This window comes from Triticum aestivum, chromosome 5A, assembly GCF_018294505.1.
Source record: "Triticum aestivum cultivar Chinese Spring chromosome 5A, IWGSC CS RefSeq v2.1, whole genome shotgun sequence".
NCBI lineage: Eukaryota > Viridiplantae > Streptophyta > Magnoliopsida > Poales > Poaceae > Triticum > Triticum aestivum.
Genome location: NC_057806.1, coordinates 572199120 through 572221043, shown reverse-complemented (window position 1 = coordinate 572221043; position 21924 = coordinate 572199120). Strand labels below are relative to the sequence as shown.

The window sequence follows — 21924 nt, the reverse complement described above, 5'->3', positions numbered from 1 at the left end:
ATACAGATAGTGCGATAAGCAAAGAGTGGGACTATGTCCCTTCCAAGGGCAAGCTGAGGAATAGTATTAAATCAAATATTTCGCTCGTTATTGTAATCCACCTGGGAATTCCGTGGTGTGACGTAGCTTTCTGCCTCCTTGGTTGCTGCATCATGTGTTCGGCAATAGTGCTGCCGGACAGGGTTTCCAGAGATTAAGGTCCTGGAAAAAGAGAAAAATAACCAAACGGGAAGCCCCTAGTGTGGTTTAAGCCGCGTCTTGGGGCGTGCCGCAGTGTGCCCCCCCCCCACCTGTGCCCATGGTATTTTTAATGCGTAATTATGTATGCGTGGCACGAGCTTCGCCGTTTGGCTGGGACTGGGGTGGGGGCCGCATTGCTATGCGAGCTCAGATCGCGCCAGGCGGTCTATTTGCCGATTGCTCCGAGCGCGCTTGAAGGTGTCCGGGTCTTGAAACGCCGAACTATTGGATTGCCTTGAGAGGCTGTTTTGCGCTTCTGCTGCGAGGGCCGCAGTGTGCTCCTCTGTTCGGAGAGAGCGCTCTGTGTTTCCATTGACTGTAATAACCCCGCGAGGTCCTGGCATCTTGAGCTTGAGGTATGCATAATGCGGTACCGCATTGAATCTCGCAAAATGCGGTTCACCCGAGCAGTGCATGATAACCACTGTGGAACGAGACTATATTGAAGATTAACTCTTCGCTTCGGAAGTTATCCGGGGATCCGAAGACCACTTCCAGTGTGATTGAGCCTGTGCAATGGGCCTCTACGCCTGGAATGACGCCCTTAAAGGTCATTTTTGTGGGTTTGATCCTTGAGGGGTCTATACCCATTTTGCGCACTGTGTCCTGATAAAGCAGGTTCAGGCTACTGCCGCCATCCATAAGGACTCGAGTGAGGTGAAATCCGTCAATGATTGGGTCCAGAACCAGTGCGGCGAATCCGCCATGACGGATACTAGTGGGATGGTCCCTGCGATCGAAAGTGATCGGATAGGAGGACCACGGGTTGAATTTTGGGGCGACTGGCTCCAACGCATATACGTCCCTGAGCACACACTTCCGCTCCCTCTTGGGGATGTGGGTTGCGTATATCATGTTCACCATCCGCACTTGTGGGGGAAACCTCTTCTGCCCTCCGTTGTGTGGCTGCCGGGGCTCCTCCTCGTCATTGCTATGTGGCCCCTTGTCCTTGTTTTCGGCAATTAACTTGCCGGCCTGCTTGAACACCCGACAATCCCTGTTGGTGTGATTGGCTGGCTTTTCTGGGGTGCCGTATATTTGACATGAGCGATCGAGTATACGGTCCAAGCTGGACGGTCCCGGCGTACTTTGTTTGAATGGCTTTTTCCACTGACCGGGTTTAAAGCCTTTGAATCCGGCATTGACTGTCGTATCCTCGTTATTATCGCTGTTAATGTGGCGCTTATGTTTGTTGCGACGTGACCTGCTATTGCCGTCCTTGGTATCCGAAGTACCATGGTTCTTTGATATGTTATTAGCCAGCCAGCTGTCTTCTCCCGCACAAAAGCGGGTCATGAGTGTCGTGAGGGCTGCCATAGATTTTGGCTTTTCCTGACCAAGGTGTCGGGCTAGCCATTCATCGTGGATGTTGTGTTTGAAAGCTGCTAGGGCCTCTGCATCCGGACAGTCGACAATTTGATTTTTCTTTGTTAGGAACCGAGTCCAGAATTGCCTGGCTGATTCTTCTGGCTGCTGAATTATGTGGCTCAAGTCATCGGCATCTGGTGGCCGCACATAAGTGCCCTAAAAGTTGTCGAGGAATGCGGCTTCCAGATCTTCCCAACAGCTGATGGACTCGGCTGGCAAGCTGTTAAGCCAATGCCGCGCTGGTCCCTTGAGCTTTAGTGGGAGGTATTTGATGGCGTGTAAGTCGTCACCGCGGGCCATGTGGATGTGGAGGAGGAAATCCTCGATCCATACTGCGGGATCTGTTGTGTCGTCGTATATTCAATATTTACAGGTTTGAAACCTTCTGGGATTTGATGGTCCATTACTTCATCTGTGAAGCATAAGGGGTGTGCGGCGCCTCTGTATTGGGCTATATCGCGACGCAGCTCGAATGGGTCTTGCCCGCTGTGTTCGGCCCGGCCGGATTTGCTTTTGCTGTATCCGGCGTGACGTTTATCGTCTCGCAGAGTGGCGTGCCCTCGTGATCCGTAGATCGATCTTGCATGCTTTGCTTTGTCCTCCAATATGTCTCGCGGGTCTGGCGTATCTCCCCATGCCTTTTTATTTGAATGGCGTCGGGGTGGAGGCTGAGTTTTTGGCTAGAATGCCTCTCTATCGCGGCCACGAGGTGGTCGATCAGCCGTATCATACGCTTCTTCCTCCAGTCGAGGTAGCAACCTGCACTTTGGGTAACTCTTGGAGGGGCGCTCGAGTTTATATTCCTCGGCCGCGAGGACTTCAGTCCATCTGTCAGCTAGTAGATCCTGATCAGCTTGAAGTTGCTGCTGCTTTTTCTTAAGGCTATTTGTCGTGGCTATAAGCCGGTGTTTGAAGCGCTCTTGTTCGACGGGATCCTCTGGCACAACGAATTCGTCGTCGCCGAGGCTTGCCTCGTCTTCGGAGGGGGGCATGTAATTATCATCCTCCTCTTCTCCCTCTGCCACTCTCTCAGGAGGGCTGGCTCCTCCATTCTCCTGCTCTAAATCTTGCTGGAGGGGATTGTTGTTGTCTTCGGCACTATCCGGAGTATTATTATCTCCTGTGCCGGTATCACCACTTTTGCTTTGGCGGGACTTAGAGCGGCGCCGCTGACGTCGGCGCTTGGGTTGCTTCTTGGAGGGGTCATCTTCCGCTATCTCGTCGCCATTGCCTTCTTTGGGTGTATCCACCATGTATATATCGTATGATGAGGTGGTTGTCCAGTGCCATGTGGGCGGTGGTTCCTCTTCGCCTCCCGCATTGTCGTCCATACCGTCGATGTCTTCAGAGTCAAAGTCGAGCATGTCGGTTAAGTCATTGACAGTCACTACACCACATCACTACTTCCCCAACAAACAGATTGGTCGGGGAAACAACATGGGCCCACAGACAGTCGGTCGGGAAAGACTATTGCCGACCAACACGATCTGTTGGGGAAAGTCCAGACGGGAAAGCCTTTTCCCGACCGACATATCTTTACGGACCGACTGTTGGACGACTATAGGAAACATTACCGACCGACATTTTGTAGGCCCTGCCATGAAGCTTTCCCGACCGATTTTCTGTTATGAACCTTCCCCGACCGACTGTTCGATGGCAATACCTTTGCCAACCAACTTTCCGATGGCTTTGCCATGAACCTTTCCCGACCAACAATCTGATGGTATTTGCTTTGCCGACCAACTTTTCGTTAGCCCTACCATGAACCTTTCCCGACCAACTATAAGACGGTGCTTCTTTTTGCCGACCAACAGTTCATATGCATTTTACCAATGGTATTTGGCTTACTACCTTGTCAAAGTAACATCAATCAGGTTACATATCTCATCAATATCTATCAAGTTACATGTGTGTACTTTGAAAATATTAAACCAGAAGCAAACAAAAATAACACTAGTAATTCCGATAATAAAGGTAACTAAATAAGAGGAAACATTTGTCTAAGTGGCCGAAACACCAGATAGGTTTACAAAATCATAGATGCGTGTCCATCGATTCAATGCATGCTCTGTTACACAAGATATGCTTTACAATATGATAGCTACAAGATGCATTGTTTTGCTCCATTACGGTGGATATCTAGTTCATGCAAACTGACAGCATCATGGTTCCTTCTTGGTCCTCTTTGTCTTTCCTACACAACCTGACAGCAACCTGGAAAGACAAAAAAGCATTCAATTAATATACACGCAAGATGATGAAACTTCCTTCCCACTAACTAGTAACTACTATTGTACTACCTGTTCAACTTGACAGTAAAGAGCATCAGGCATGAAACACAGAAACTGAAGTAAATATACAGCCAGCTAACTTTAAGGTGAATAAATTCAATTTGCAAGCCTGTAAACTTGGGATCCTTACGGAAGTGTCAAACTAAGAATAACCAAAATCGACCAGGAGACGCGACCCAAATTTTTGAGAAATAATTGGATGATTGAATCATTTCATGACCATCTTCACGTGATTTATATCACAGGGTGAAAAAAGTGTTGCGCACTAAACGATTTGTGTTATACGGTGAAACTGAAAATAATTCATGTCGAGTTGCAGAACAAGGAACATAATAAATGTTGTAGCTGTAGATGTGTTGACTACTACACTCGTCTAGTTAATAACTACATGAAGCTAAGTACTAGCTGTCTTTCGACAATGATGACGAAGAAAAGATATATTCTCACGTTTTCTTATCGATAATGACATAAACAAATGTCGTCTTTCCACCATCAGAGATATGTAAGATATAAAGAATCTGAGACATAAAAGACATAATTGACGCTATGTAATTTTTATTTCTTGAACTCAAGAAAGAGTTATGTGGTCATGTAACTTCTTTTTCTAGAGAACTGGTACCATATAGCTAAGTATTAGAGATACACCTTACTAGTGTTTTCTACCCATGTGAGAAGTAGAGTATTTCAGCTATCTTAGTTTACTCTTCAGTAGTGGCCACAAATTGAATGGTGCTGAAAGGGATGTTGCTATCTTCCTGGTGGCAGCAATAGATACATTGGGGATAATACACTTTGTAAAACCATGGTATATAATTGGACCAAACACCTCAAAGTATTTTCAAAACTACAGTTTTCTTCTAGAAAAGACCACTTGTTTTCTTTCTTTCTTTTCACTGGGGTGGAAAAGACTGTAGTGCGCCTGACTATTATATTCAGAAATGCATCAGAGGAAAACATATGTAGTTCAGTGCCACAAAAGGAAAGGAGAGTGTTTTGCAAGGATTACATGCATGACTATTTATGTTCAGAACAGAGTGTGCTACAAGAAAAAATGAAAGGAGAATGATTACATGCATATTTGTTTACTTATGTCCAGAACAGAGTGTGTTGCAAGGATATAGTACTGTTTTGAAATGTGCATGGATATACTACAATTTTGATTCAGCAGGATGACTTACTTCAAATACCGAAGATCTCCAATAAATAATAAGGGTCTTCAAGTCAGCTTCACTAATTCTGCTGTCATGTCTTTTCATAAGTTCTGCATCAGTCAGCACAACATCAAACTTGTGCCTCTTTAAATCTTACTTCCAATCCTTCCATTTTGTGTTTCCTGACCAAAGTACCAATGAAATTGGTAAATTCGGTTGCATCTGGCCCAACAGGCTGGCCATTCACATTAAGTGGAATATGGATTTTGGGTTGATGCAGCCTTGCATATATGTTAGCCTTTTAAGTAATTTTCCTTCCACCTTTCTTTTGACTACCTTCAGCATCAAGCTCACGAGTAATCGCTTCATGCAAGAAAATTATCATAGTCATACAACAATTCTAGCAAGTGACATTAGTCTACAGACATTTTACCTATATATATATATATATATATATATATATATATAGGTTAGTGCGGAAAGCTACATTTGCTTCCTTCAGGTAGAAAATGATTCCGATGGAAGCTACGTACCTTTCTTTTCTTTTTTGGGCTTGGTTTGCTTCCATATCTTTCTGCATCGAGGCTCTTGTTGCTCGTGCCGCTACCAACCCTTTATCATTTTCCTCAATGATCCTACTTCTCTGTAGTTCATACTCTACCACTTCCAGTTGTTCCTCCTCCATGACCGCACCATCTCTATCTTTTTCGTTTCCACTTGCCATTTTTCCTCCAACAAAAGACACACTGTATGAGTACATCGCTGATAAAACAACACATTAGAAGATCGTACACAACCCTTTTTTTTAATATTCAGTATCACTTGCTTTATGAACTAATCTATCTATATCTGTCCTAGCGAACCAATGCCTCCATTGGCAACACTCACACGTGCTTTTGCCTATATCACTTTTATTAATCTGTGGTAGCTTAGCTTCGCACTTGAACAATCATCTTATGTAAAAGGAAAGTTTTTACATGTGAACAATCCGCTTCTGAAGCACAAAGAGATAGTAAACATGGTGGCAGACTAAGAACATCATGGCAGACTAAGCACAAAACAAAAACAAATCTAAGGAACTTCTTGGTATAGCAAAAAATAATCTATCTTGGACAAAAGCGTAAGAAGGGCAAAACCGAAAACATGACTCTTAGTGAAAGGTGAACAAAATGACCAATGGAAACAAACAAAAGATTAATACATATAGCTACCACAAAATTTGCAATGGAAACAAACATAATTTGCACACAACTGCTGAACTTCTAAAATCAGTTTGTATTGCTACCACAATACTTCTCATAAACCTCAACTTCTCACAATTAGACTAACTAGCAGCAGTACACGGCAAAACAGAGAACCGGTGAAGAAAAAAAGCATGAGGTGCCTTGTCCACTGGAACATCTACTCGCTCCCCACCGGCGGAGCTCCCCATTCCCCACCGGCGGAGCACTCTTTTCCCCGCCAGCCCACCTTCGCAATACGCCTCCAGGGGAGAGAGGGATAGAAGGAGGGAGGCAAGGACGAGAGGGAAGAGCTGTACCTCAGTCGTATCAATGCCCTTGCCCAACAGCATGCTGCCCAGATCCAGCTCGCCGCCGCCGCTGCGTGTACCTTCGTGGTGGAGATGGGGGAGGTCGGGCCAGGGAGGAGGCGGCAGCTGTGCTGGATGTAGCTGAGGAGAGAGGGGGCCATCCGAAGAGAGAGCACGAGCGCGTCAGGCCGGGGATGGAGAGGCCGGACGGCGATGGGCGGCGCTGGAGCGGCGCGGTAGAGGGAGGGCGGCATGGGGTCAGAGGCAGGGCGGCGTGGGAATAGACCGACGGCAGCTCCGGGCGGCGTGGGCGGCGGTGGGACGGCGTGGGATCGACCGGCGTGAGGCATGGCGGCGTGCGTGGGACGAAGAGCTACGGATTTGGCTGCCTGCGGTGCGAGGGGAACGGATGGAGGAGCTAGTATTGACTTTGGGTGTGAGGGTGGGGGTGGGGGGGGGGAATGTTCGCAGGTTGGGCTGGTTATTGGAGCTAGAAATTTGGTTTTTCGCGCGCGAGGCCCATTAAGCATCCGATTATTGGTCGGGGTTATTTGCCGACCGATGGTCGGTGGGCAATAAAAGAATTCCCGACCGACTATTGGATGATATACGTTGTAGCATTCCTGACCGACAGTGTGTCACTGCATAGCGGTTTCCCGACCCACAGTCCGTTAGAAATTTTCCTGGTAGATTATCAGTTGGCAATACTGATTTTTTCCCAACAAACGTCGGTAGGGAATTCTGGTGCGTGGTGTAGTCAGTGGCTACTAAGTGGGTGGTGGGTGGGCCTCGAATTTCTTCATCGTCCGCATTCCAGTCCTGCCGGACATAGTTCGGCCAGGATTCTACTGACAAGGAGAGAGACCTTAATGAGTTCAGTATGTCGCCAAAGGGCGAGTGCTGAAAAATACCCGCGGAGGTAAACTCCATGATCGGCGCCCAATCGGATTTGATAGGAACGGGCGCAGGCGGTTCGGAGTCCTTGGCCGGAGAAGGATCCGGCAGTTTAACGGCACGGCTCTCGTGCAAGGTAAGGTCGATGTTTGGCTCGATCTCCGCTGAGGGTAAGGCCTCCATGGCGGGGTCCATCCACCCGTCCGTGGAAGGTGCACCTGGCTCCAAATTGAGGGTCGGAGCGGCTGCCTATGCAATCTCCTGGACACTGTCCGATGGTAGAGCTAAATCGCACTCATCGTGACCGCATGACGCACAAGGCAGAGACTCGAATCCGTCGAAGATCAAGTCTCCACGGATATCGGCCGTGTAGTTTAAGCTTCCAAACCTGACCTGGTGGCCAGGGGCGTAACTTTCAATCTGCTCCAGATGGCCAAGCGAATTGGCCCGCAGTGCAAAGCCGCCGAAGACGAAGATCTGTCTGGGGAGAAAAGTCTCACCCTGGACTGCATCCCTATCGATGATAGTAGGAGCCGTCAAGCCTAACGGCGACGACACAGAGGCACTCTCAATGAAAGCACCAATGTCGGTGTCAAAACCGGCGGATCTCGGGTAGGGGGTCCCGAACTGTGCGTCTAGGCTGGATGGTAACAAGAGGCAGGGGACACAATGTTTTACCCAGGTTCGGGCCCTCTTGATGGAGGTAAAACCCTACGTCCTGCTTGATTAATATTGATGATATGGGTAGTACAAGAGTAGATCTACCACGAGATCAGAGAGGCTAAACCCTAGAAGCTAGCCTATGGTATGATTTTTGTTCGTCCTATGGACTAAAACCCTCCGGTTTATATAGACACCGGAGAGGGCTAGGGTTACACAGAGTTGGTTACAATGGGAGGAGATCTACATATCCGTATTGCCAAGCTTGCCTTCCACGCCAAGGAAAGTCCCATCCGGACACGGGACGTAGTCTTCAATCTTGTATCTTCATAGTCCAACAGTCCAGCCAAAGGTTATAGTCCGGCTGTCCGGAGATCCCCTAATCCATGACTCCCTCAAACGTTGATAGCATTTCTCTTAATGTTGATTCTTTGAAACTTAGGTCTATTCCACCTAAGTATGATATCAATGAGTCTCTCAAAGCCATGAGAATTTCCATTGATAAGTGCAAAGAAAGAACCGCTATGATGCGTGCTAAGAAAGATGCATTTATAAGAGCGTGTTCTTTTAGTTCCTATGAAAATAAAGATGAAGATCTAAAAGTTATTGATGTGTCCCCTATTAAATCTTTGTTTTGCAATATGAATCTTGATAATGATGGGACTGAATATGATCCACCTTTACCTAGAAGGCGTTCTAAGAATTCGGAATTTGTTGATCTTGATGCTAAATTTGATAAAAGTGGGATTGAAGAAATTAAAACCCTAGATGTTGCTAAACCCACTATTATGGATTTCAAGGAATTTAACTATGAAAATTTCTCTTTGATTGATTGTATTTCCTTGTTGCAATCCGTGCTAAATTCTCCTCACGCTTATAGTCAAAATAAAGCGTTTACTAAACATATCGTTGATGCCTTGATGCAACTTATGAAGAAAAACTTGAATTGGAAGTTTCTATCCCTAGAAAACTTTATGATGAGTGTGAACCAACTATTAAAATTAAAATTAAAGATCATTAATGCTATGCTTTATGTGATTTGGGTGCTAGTGTTTCCATGATTCCAAAGACTTCGTTTGATTTGTTAGGTTTCCGTGATTTTGATGATTGCTCTCTAAACTTGCACCTTGCGGATTCCACTATTAAGAAACCTATGGGAAGAATTAATGATGTTCTTATTGTTGCAAATAGGAATTATGTGCCCGTAGATTTTATTGTTCTTGACATAGATTGCAATCCTTCATGTCCTATTATTCTTGGGAGACCTTTCCTTAGAACGATTGGTGCAATTATTGATATGAAGGAAGGAAATATTAGATTCCAATTTCCATTAAGAAAAGGCATGGAACACTTTCCTAGAAAGAAAATTAAATTATCTTATGAATCTATTATGAGAGCCACTTATGGATTGCCTACCAAAGATGGCAATACCTAGATCTATTCTTGATTGTTATGCCTAGCTAGGGGCGTTAAACGATAGCGCTTGTTGGGAGGCAACCCAATTTTTATTTTTATTTCTTGATTTTTGCTCCTGTTTAGTAATAAATAATTTATCTAGCCTATGTTTTGGTTGTGTTATTGTGTTTAATTAGTGTTTGTGTCAAGTAGAACCGTTGGGGAGACTTGGGGAAAGTCTTGTTGAACTTGCTGTAAAAAACAGAAACTTTAGCGCTCACGAGAACTGCTGCCATTTTTATTTTGAAAGTGTTATTTAGTTAATTCATTTTGCAGATGATTAATATATAAATTCCTCACGTCCATCAATTTATTTTAGAACTTTTGGGGTTCCAGATCTTGCGCTAGCTAAAGATTACTACAGACTGTTCTGTTTTTGACAGATTCTGTTTTTCGTGTGTTGTTTGCTTATTTTGATGAATCTATGGCTAGTAAAATAGTTTATAAACCATAGAGAAGTTAGAATACAGTAGTTTTAACACCAATATAAATAAATAATGAGTTCATTACAGTACCTTTAAGTGGTCTTTTGTTTTCTTTCGCTAACGGAGCTCACGAGATTTTCTACCTGAAGTTTTGTGTTGTGAAGTTTTCAAGTTTTGGGTAAAGATTTGATGGATTATGGAACAAGGAGTGGCAAGAGCCTAAGCTTGGGGATGCCCATGGCACCCCCAAGATAATCTAAGGACACCTAAAAGCCAAATCTTGGGGATGCCCCGGAAGGCATCCCCTCTTTCATCTACTTCTATCGGTAACTTTACTTGGAGCTATATTTTTATTCGCCACATGATATGTGTTTTGCTTGGAGTGTCTTGTATGATTTGAGTCTTAATTTTTAGTTTACCACAATCATACTTGCTGTACACACCTTTTGAGAGAGCCATACATGATTTGAAATTTGTTAAAATACTCTATGTGCTTCACTTATATCTTTTGAGTTATATAATTTTGCTCTAGTACTTCACTTATATCTTTTAGAGCACGGTAGTGGATTTGTTTTATAGAAACTATTAATCTCTCATGCTTCACTTAAATTATTTTGAGAGTCTTAATAGCATGGTAATTTTCTTAGAATCCTAATATGCTTGGTATACAAGATTAATAATAAAACTTTCTTATGAGTGTGTTGAATACTATGATGAGTCTCATACTTGATAATTGTTTTGAGATATGGAGATGGTGATATTAAAGTCATGCTATTTGAGTAGTTGTGAATTTGAGAAATACTTGTGTTAAAGTTTGTGATTCCCGTGGCATGCACATATGGTGAACCGTTATGTGATGAAGTCGGAGCATGATTTATTTATTGATTGTCTTCTTTATGAGTGGCGGTCGGGGACGAGCGATGGTCTTTTCCTACCAATCTATCCCCCTAGGAGCATGCGCGTAATACTTTGCTTTGATAACTTGTAGATTTTTGCAATAAGTATATGAGTTCTTTATGACCAATGTTGAGTCCATGGATTATACGTGCTTTTCTCACCCTTCCACCTTTGCTAGCCTCTCTAATACCGCGCACCTTTCGCCAGTATCATACACCCGCCATATACCTTCCTAAAAACAGCCACCATACCTACCTATTATGGCATTTCCATAGCCATTCCGAGATATATTGCCATGCAACTTTCCACCGTTCCATTTATTATGACACACTCCATCATTGTCATATTGCTTACCATGATCATGTAGTCGACATCGTATTTGTGGCAAAGCCACCGTTCATAATTCTTTCATACATGTCACTCATGAGTCATTGCATATCCCCGTACACCGCCGGAGAAATTCATATAGAGTCATATTTTGTTCTAAGTTTCGAGTTGTAATTGTTGAGTTGTAAGAAAAATAAAAGTGCGGTGATCATCATTATTAGAGCATTGTCCCAGTGAGGAAAGGGTGATGGAGACTATGATTCCCCCACAAGTCGGGATGAGACTCCGGACGAAAAATAAAAAAAAAGAGAAAGAAAAGAGGCCATAAAAAAGGCCCAGATAAAGAAATGAGAGAAAAAGAGAGAAGGGACAATGTTACTACCCTTTTACCACACTTGTGCTTCGAAGTAGCACCATGATCTTCATAGTAGAGAGTCTCTCATGTTATCACTTTCATATACTAGTGGGAACTTTTCATTATAGAACTTGGCTTGTATATTCCAATGATGGGCTTCCTCAGAATTCCCTAGATCTTCATGAGCAAGCAAGTTGGATGCACACCCACTTAGTTTCTTTTTGAGCTTTCACATACTTATAGCTCTAGTGCATCCGTTGCATGGCAATCCCTACTCACTCACATTGATATCTAATGATGGGCATCACCATAGCCCGTTGATATGCCTAGTTGATGTGAGACTATCTTCTCCCTTTTTGTCTTCTCCAAAACGACCACTCTATTCCACCTATAGTGATATATCCATGGCTCACGCTCATGTATTGCGTGAAGATTGAAAAAGTTTCAAGAATGTCAAAAGTATGAAACAATTGCTTGGCTTGTCATCGGGGTTGTGCATGATTTAAATATTTTGTGTGGTGAAGATAGAGCATAGCCAGACTATATGATTTTGTAGGGATAACTTTCTTTAGCCATGTTATTTTGAGAAGACATAATTGCTTTGTTAGTATGCTTGAAGTATTACTATTTTTATGTCAATATTAAACTTTTGTCTTGAATCTTTCGGATCTGAATATTCATACCACAATTAAGAAGATTTACATTAAAATTATGCCAAGTAGCACTCCGCATCAAAAAATATGTTTTTATCATTTACCTACTCGAGGACGAGCAGGAATTAAGCTTGGGGATGCTTGATAAGTCTCCAACGTATCTATAATTTTTGATTGCTCCATGCTATATTATCTACTGTTTTGGACATTATTGGTTTATTATCCACTTTTATATTATTTTTGGGACTAACCTATTAACCAGAGGCCCAGCCCAGAATTGCTCTTTTTTTTGCCTATTTTAGGGTTTTGAAGAAAAGGAATATCAAACGGAGTCCAAACGTAATGAAACCTTTGGGAACGTGATTTTCTCAACGAATAAGATCAGAGAGACTTGGACCCTACGTCAAGAAAGGAAATAGGAGGCCACGAGGTAGGGGGTGCGCCCACCCCCACCAGGCGCGCCCTCCACCCTCGTGGCCCCCCTGTTGCTCCCCCGATGTACTCCTTCCTCCTATATATATCCACGTACCCCCAAATGATCAGATACAGAGCCAAAACCCTAATTCCACCGCCGTAACTTTCTGTATCCACGAGATCCCATCTTGGGGCCTGTTCCGGAGCTCCGTCGGAGGGGGCATCGATCACGGAGGGCTTCTACATCAACACCATAGCCCCTCCGATGAAGTGTGAGTAGTTCATCTCAGACCTATGGGTCCATAGTTAGTAGCTAGATGGCTTCTTCTCTCTTTTTGGATCTCAATACAATGTTCTCCCCTATCTTGTGGAGATCTATTCGATGTAATCTTCTTTTTGCGGTGTGTTTGTTGAGACCGATGAATTGTGGGTTTATGATCAAGTCTATCTATGAATAATATTTGAATCTTCTCTGAATTCTTTTATGTATGATTAGTTATCTTTGCAAGTTTCTTCGAATTATCAGTTTGGTTTGGCCTACTCGATTGATCTTTCTTGCAATAGGAGAAGTGCTTAGCTTTGGGTTCAATCTTGCGGTGTCCTTTCCCAGTGACAGTAAGGGCAGCAAGGCATGTATTGTATTGTTGCCATCGAGGATAACAAGATGGGGTTTTCTTCATATTTCATGAGTCTATCCCTCTACATCATGTCATCTTGCTTAAGGCATTACTCTGTTTTTAACTTAATACTCTAGATGCATGCTGGATAGCGGTCGATGAGTGGAGTAATAGTAGTAGATGCAGGCAGGAGTCGGTCTACTTGTCTCGGACGTGATGCCTATATACATGATCATACCTAGATATTCTCATAACTATGCTCAATTCTGTCAATTGCTCAACAGTAATTTGTTCACCCATCGTAGAATACTTATGCTCTTGAGAGAAGCCACTAGTGAAACATATGGCCCCCGGGTCTATCTTTATCATCTTAATCTCCTACTACTTAGTTATTTCCTTTGCTATTTACTTTGCCTTTATTTTACTTTGCATCTTTTATCATAAAAATACCAAAAAAAATTATCTTATAATATCTATTAGATCTCACTCTCGTAAGTGGCCCTATAGGGATTGACAATCCTTATTTGCGTTGGTTGTGAGGATTTATTTGTTTTGTGCAGGTGCGAGGGACTCGCGCGTAGCCTCTTACTGGATTGATACCTTGGTTCTCAAAAACTAAGGGAAATACTTACGCTACTTTGCTGCATCATCCCTTCCTCTTCGGGGAAAACCAACGTAGTGCTCAAGAGGTAGCAGCGCCTCCCCCCCCCCCAGGCGCGCCCTCCACCCTCGTGGCCCCCTGTTGCTCCACCGACGTACTCCTTCCTCCTATATATACCTACGTACCCCCAAACGATTAGATACGGAGCCAAAAACCTAATTCCACCGCCACAACTTTCTGTATCCACGAGATCCTATCTTGGGGCCTGTTCCGGAGCTCCGCCGGAGGGGGCATCGATCACGGAAGGCTTCTACATCAACACCATAGCCCTTCAGATGAAGTGTGAGTAGTTTACCTCAGACCTACGGGTCCATAGTTAGTAGTTAGATGGCTTCTTCTCTCTTTTTGGATCTCAATACAATGTTCTCCCCCTCTCTTGTGGATAACTATTCGATGTAATCTTCTTTTTGCGGTGTGTTTGTTGAGATCGATGAATTGTGGGTTTATGATCAAGTCTATCTATGAATAATATTTGAATCTTCTCTGAATTCTTTTATGTATGATTGGTTATCTTTGCAAGTCTCTTCGAATTATCAGTTTGGTTTGGCCTACTAGATTGATCTTTCTTGCAATGGGAGAAGTGCTTAGCTTTGGGTTCAATCTTGCGGTGTCCTTTCCCAGTGACAGTAGGGGTAGCAAGGCACGTATTGTATTGTTGCCATCGAGGATAACAAGATGGGGTTTTCATCATATTGCATGAGTTTATCCCTCTACATCATGTCATCTTCCTTAAGGCGTTACTCTATTTTTAACTTAATACTCTAGATGCATGCTGGATAGCGGTCGATGAGTGGAGTAATAGTAGTAGATGCAGGCAGGAGTCGGTCTACTTGTCTCGGACGTGATGCCTATATGCATGATCATACCTAGATATTCTCATAACTATGCTCAATTCTGTCAATTGCTCAACAGTAATTTGTTCACCCACCGTAGAATACTTATGCTCTCGAGAGAAGCCACTAGTGAAACCTATGGCCCCCGGGTCTATCTTTATAATATTAATTTCATACTACTTACTTATTTCCTTTGCCTTTTACTTTGCCTTTATTTTACTTTGCATCTTTATCACAAAAATACCAAAAATATTATCTAATCATATCTATCTAATCTCACTCTCATAAGTGGCCGTGTAGGGATTGACAACCCCTATTCGTGTTGGTTGCGAGGATTTATTTCTTTTGTGCAGGTACAAGGGACTCGCGCGTAGCATCCTACTGGGAAATACTTATGCTACTTTGCTGCATCATCCCTTCCTCTTCGGGGAAAAACCAACGCAGTGCTCAAGAGGTAGCACAGATTCCACTATTAAGAAACCAATGGGAAGAATTAATGATGTTCTTATTGTTGCAAATAGGAATTATGTGCCCGTAGATTTTATCGTTCTTGATATAGATTGCAATCCTTCATGTCCTATTATTCTTGGTAGACCTTTCCTTAGAATGATTGGTGCAATTATTGATATGAAGGAAGGAAATATTAGATTCCAATTTCCGTTAAGGAAAGGCATGGAACACTTCCCTAGAAAGAAAATTAAATTACCTTATGAATCTATTATGAGAGCCACTTATGGATTGCCTACCAAAGATGGCAATACCTAGATCTATCCTTGCTTTTTATGCCTAGCTAGGGGCGTTAAACGATAACGCTTGTTGGGAGGCAACCCAATTTTATTTTTATTCCTTGCTTTTTGCTCCTGTTTAGTAATAAATAATTTATCTAGCCTATGTTTTGGTTGTGTTTTTTGTGTTCAATTAGTGTTTGTGCCAAGTAGAACCGTTGGGAAGACTTGGGAAAAGTCTTGTTAATCTTGCTGTAAAAAACAGAAACTTTAGCGCTCACGAGAACTGCTGCCATTTTTATTTAGAAAGTTCTATTTAGTTAATTATTTTTAATATTATTAATATATAAATTCCTCACTTCCAGCAATTTATTTTAGAATTTTTGGGGTTCCAGATCTTGCGCTAGCTACAGATTACTACAGACTGTTCTATTTTTGACAGATTCTGTTTTTCGTGTGTTGTTTGCATATTTTGATGAATCTATGGCTAGTAAAATAGTTTATAAACCATAGAGAAGTTGGAATATAGTAGTTTTAACACCAATATAAAGAAATAATGAGTTCATTACAGTACCTTGAAGTGGTCTTTTGTTTTCTTTCGCTAACGGAGCTCACTAGATTTTCTACCTTAAGTTTTGTGTTGTGAACTTTTCAAGTTTTGGGTAAAGATTTGATGGATTATGGAACAAGGAGTGGAAAGAGCCTAAGCTTGGGGATGCCCATGGAACCCCCAAGATAATCTAAGTACACTTAAAAGCCAAAGCTTGGGGATGCCCCGGAAGGCATCCCCTCTTTCGTCTACTTCTATCGGTAACTTTACTTGGAGCTATATTTTTATTCACCACATGATATGTGTTTTGCTTGGAGCGTCTTGTATGACTTGACTCTTTATTTTTTTTAGTTTACCACAATCATCCTTGCTGTACACACCTTTTGAGAGAGACACACATGATTCGGAAATTATTAGAATACTCTATGTGCTTCACTTATATCTTTTGAGTTTTATAGTTTTGCTCTAGTGCTTCGCTTATATCTTTTAGAGCACGGTGGTGGATTTGTTTTATAGAAACTATTGATCTCTCATGCTTCACTTAGATTATTTTGAGAGTCTTAAATATCATGGTAATTTGCTTAAATAATCCTAATATGCTAGGCATACAAGATTAATAATAAAATTCTCTTATGAGTGTGTTGAATACTATGAGAAGTTTGATACTTGATAATTTTTTTGAGATATGGAGATGGTGATATTAGAGTCATGCTAGTTGAGTAGTTGTGAGTTTGAGAAATACTTGTGTTAAAGTTTGTGATTCCCGTAGCATGCACGTATGGTGAACCGTTATGTGATGGAGTCGGAGCATGATTTATTTATTGATTGTCTTCCTTATGAGTGGCGGTCGAGGACGAGCGATTGTCTTTTCCTACCAATCTATCCCCCTAGGAGCATGCGCGTAATACTTTGCTTTGATAACTTGTAGATTTTTGCAATAAGTATATGAGTTTTTTATGACTAATGTTGAGTCCATGGATTATACGCACTCTCACCCTTCCACCATTGCTAGCCTCTCTAATACCGCGCACCTTTCGCCAGTATCATACACCCACCATATACCTTCCTCAAAACAGCCACCATACCTACCTATCATGGAATTTCCATAGCCATTCCGAGATATATTGCCATGCAACTTTCCACCGTTCCGTTTACTATGACACGCTCCATCATTGTCATATTGCTTTGCATGATCATGTAGTTGACATTGTATTTGTGGCAAAGCCACCATTCATAATTCTTTCATACATGTCACTCTTGAGTCATTGCATTTCCCGGTACACCGCCGGAGGCATTCACATAGAGTCATATCTTGTTCTAAGTATCGAGATGTAATTCTTAAGTTGTAAGAAAATAAAAGTGTGATGATCATCATTATTAGAGCATTGTCCCAGTGAGGAAAGGATGATGGAGACTATGATTCCCCCACAAGTCGGGATGAGACTTCGGACAAAAAAATAAAAAGAGGCCATAAAAAGAGAAGGCCCAAATAAAAAATGAGAGAAAAAGAGAGAAGGGACAATGCTACTATCCTTTTACCACACTTGTGCTTCAAAGTATCACCATGATCTTCATAATAGAGAGTCTCCTATGTTATCACTTTCATATACTAGTGGGAATTTTTCATTATAGAACTTGGCTTGCATATTCCAATGATGGTCTTCCTCAAAATGTCCTAGGTCTTCGTGAGCAAGCAAGTTGGATGCACACCCACTTAGTTTCTTTTTGAGCTTTCATATACTTATAGCTCTAGTGCATCTGTTGCATGGCAATCCCTACTCACTCACATTGATATCTATTGATGGGCAACTCCATAGCCCGTTGATACGCCTAGTTGATGTGAGACTATCTTCTCCACAACCACCATTCTACTCCACCTAAAGTGCTATGTCCATGGCTCACGCTCATATATTGCGTGAAGATTGAAAAAGTTTTGAGAATGTCAAAAGTATGAAACAATTGCTTGGCTTGTCATCGGGGTTGTGCATGATTTAAATACTTTGTGTGGTGAAGATAGAGCATAGCCAGACTATATGATTTTGTAGGGATAACTTTCTTTAGCCTTGTTATTTTGAGAAGACATAATTGCTTTGTTAGTATGCTTGAAGTATTACTATTTTTATGTCAATATTAAACTTTCGTCTTGAATCTTTCGGATCTGAATATTCATACCACAATTAAGAAGAATTACATTAAAATTATGCCAAGTAGTATTCCACATCAAAAAAATTGTTTTTATCATTTACCTACTCGAGGACAAGCAGGAATTAAGCTTGGGGATGCTTGATACGTCTCCAACGTATCTATAATTTTTGATTACTCCATGCTATATTATCTACTATTTTGGACATTATTGGGCTTTATTTTCCACTTTTATATTATTTTTGAGACTAACCTATTAACAGGAGGCCGAGCCCAGAATTGTTGTTTTTTTGCCTATTTTAGGGTTTCGAAGAAAAGGAATATCAAACGGAGTCCAAACGGAATGAAACCTTCAGGAACGTGATTTTTGGAACGAACAAGATCCAGGAGACTTGGACCCTACGTCAAGCAACCAACAGGGAGGCCACGAGGTAGGGGCGCGCCTACCCCCCCCCCCCAAGCGTGCCCTCCACCCTCGTGGGCCCCCTGTTGCTCCACCGACGTACTTCTTCCTCCTATATATACCTACGTACCCCCCAAACGATCAGATACGGAGCCAAAACCCTAATTCCACCGCTGTAACTTTCTGTATCCATGAGATCCCATCTTGGGGCCTGTTCCGGAGTTCCGCCGGAGGGGGCATCGATCACAAAGGGCTTCTACATCAACACCATAGCCTCTCCGATGAAGTGTGAGTAGTTTACCTAAGACCTTCGGGTCCATAGTTATTAGCTAGATGGCTTCTTCTCTCTTTTTGGATCTCAATACAAAGTTCTCCCCCTCTCTTGTGGAGATCTATTCGATGTAATCTTCTTTTTGCGGTGTGTTTATTGAGACCAATGAATTGTGGGTTTATGATCAAGTTTATCTATGAACAATATTTGAATCTTCTCTGAATTCTTTTATTTATGATTGGTTATCTTTGCAAGTCTCTTCGAATTATCAGTTTGGTTTGGCCTACTAGATTGATCTTTCTTGCAGTGGGAGAAGTGCTTAGCTTTGGGTTCAATCTTGCGGTGTCCTTTCCCAGTGACAGTAGGGGCAGCAAGGCACGTATTGTATTGTTGCCATCGAGGATAACAAGATGGGGTTTTCATCATATTGCATGAGTTTATCCCTCTACATCATGTCATCTTGCTTAAGGCGTTACTCTGTTCTTATGAACTTAATACTCTAGATGCATGCTGGATAGCGGTCGATGTGTGGAGTAATAGTAGTAGATGCAGGCAGGAGTCGGTCTACTTGTCTCGGACGTGATGCCTATATACATGATCATACCTAGATATTCTTATAACTATGCTCAATTCTGTCAATTGCTCAACAGTAATTTGTTCACCCACCGTAAAATACCTATGCTCTTGAGAGAAGCCACTAGTGAAACCTATGGCCTCGGTTCTATCTTCATCATATTAAATCTTCCAATACTTATATATTTTCATTGATTCTGTTTTACTTTGCATCTTTATCATAAAAATACCAAAAATATTATCTTATCATATTTATCAGATCTCACTCTCGTAAGTGACCGTGTAGGGATTGACAACCCCTTATCGCGTTGGTTGCGAGGATTTATTTGTTTTGTGTAGGTGCGAGGGACTCGCGCGTAGCCTCCTACTGGATTGATACCTTGGTTCTCAAAAACTAAGGGAAATATTTACGCTACTTTGCTGCACCACCCTTTCCTCTTCAAGGGAAAACCAATGCAAGTGCTCAAGAGGTAGCATGTACCAATTTTTGTAGTTAAACGGAAGACTATACCAGAGGAATGTTGAGCAATGAAGAAAGAAAGTGAGAATTTATTCCAGCCTTGTAGTATCATCGCGATTATAAATGTTGTGGTAGCATTTCAAGTGAAGACCGCTTTATGAGGAGAGAGAATGACTGAGTGTTAGTATACATGATTTATTTTTTGCATATTCGAAGTATTGATTTGACTACAGGAGGCCTGATCAACAATGAACATCATGTTGATAGATAACTTACGTAATCAATGCCTAAGCTGGACACAAACCAAAGGGGGTAAAGTGCAAAAAATAAATACCTAGGGCAAAAGGCTATTTTTTAATCATCTAAGTCCTTCAAAAATATATTCATTCAGAGATAACTTACGTAATCAATGCCTAAGCTGGACACAAACCAAAGGGGGTGAAGTGCAAAAAATAAATACCTAGGGCAAAAGGCTATTTTTTAATCATCTAAGTCCTTCAAAAATATATTCATTCAAAGTTTTCTCCAAGGCTGGGGGGAGTGCCCCCAGGCTAATACGTGGCTCTGTCGTTGTACGGTGTCATATTGTATGATATATGGCATTGTACAATGGCATGTTCTACGATATATGCCACTGTGTTTCCTGCCAATAACAAAGAACTTTTTGTCCAGGTCCGAGAAACTGAAAGGGGTTCCACTAAGGTTAGCTGCATGCTCCTAGTAAGTCCCACTTCTTGACGTTGTGTCGAAGAAGTGACAGGACAAGGGCATTCACATCCAAATTTTGCCCAGGGAGACAGAGATTTTGATGAGACCACATATGGACCCATATACAATTTTGTATTGTCATTGCTAAGAAAGTAATCAAGCTTGAACTCACTATGCACAACAAAGTAAGAGCCAATTCCAAAGGGATAGGGGGTGTGTAATTGCCCATTGATGCCCTGGAAGTGGAAAGGGTTGAGTTCTGGCCTTTTCAAAGTAAGAGTATTGATCCAATAGAGAGCTTATGAAATATCATTGCCTCTTATAGAGGTTTTTCAGAATGTGCCTTCAAGTTAGTTGTGATCCACTCGTAAAAAAATGTTAGTTGCGATCCAAATAAAAAGTGATGCAAAGGTGGAAATATTGCAAGAATGTGGTGACAAGAATGAAAGTGCACAAGAATAGAAGTAATGAACAAGGGAGTAGTGGAATGATGAAATTTGTAGTCGGGCTAAGGCATCTTTGAAACTCCTGATTCAACACTAGTATGTTTGTTACTTAATTTTATAAATGCACAACTTTTGGTTAAGGTAATGTGGCTCCTTTTCTCAAAGAACGAGATGCGCCATGCATACCAGCCCAAGGATCCATGTCTTCTGGTATATACGGTGCAAATTGGCATCAAGATGAACCACGGTATATTACAAATGGTAGGGTGCATAGGTTCTTATGTTACATCACCTGGCAAGGCAAAGGTGCCTCATGTGCATCATCGATACGTACATTATTAATTTAACATGGCCTCGAAGTCTAGTAGCGGAATAGAAAAGACGGTGGGGATCCATCCAAAGGGACCCTGCTGGGAAACGACCCCAGGGCACGAACTCGACATCCTCAAAATACTCGCATTTAGCATACCACTTAGCTTTAGCAACCATACCATCTTGATCGCCCGATCATTGTAACTGGTGAGTATTTTTAGTGATCCCGTAATGAATAACAGAAAGGTTCCACGCCTTTTCCCTAGAGGCGGCCCTGAGTTATCGAACCCATTATGACAAGGGTTTCTACCAAGATTTTGCAAGAGTATTAATTTCTAGTTTTTAGACCAGATTGTTACACCTTTGAATGTAAACACTAGAATTAAAATAGGCATGGGTATGAGGACTTGGATTATTACAACCATATGTTTGTGATTGGGATCATGATGACCTTAATTTGTACTCTTGAAGACACCCATTAATATGTGCTTACAACGTATCAAAGTGAGGGATATGTACAAATCACATCTTAACCGGGGCTCGTCCTGCATCAAGAATCAGT

At 42.2% G+C, this 21924-nt stretch overlaps 1 long non-coding RNA gene across 2 annotated transcripts; it reads right to left on the bottom strand.

Moving 5' to 3' along the window:
* Positions 1 to 3583: 3583 nt before the first annotated feature.
* Positions 3584 to 6998, bottom strand: LOC123104885 (uncharacterized). 2 transcript variants are annotated; one of them, XR_006450587.1, is made up of 4 exons: positions 6591 to 6997; positions 5584 to 5812; positions 5078 to 5413; positions 3584 to 3822 (listed from the first exon to the last, which is right to left on the bottom strand). It is a non-coding gene; the product is annotated as an uncharacterized lncRNA (long non-coding RNA). The 2 variants fall into 2 exon arrangements; XR_006450585.1 differs by having other exon boundaries at positions 5584 to 6998.
* Between the last annotated feature and the right edge of the window lie 14926 nt (positions 6999 to 21924).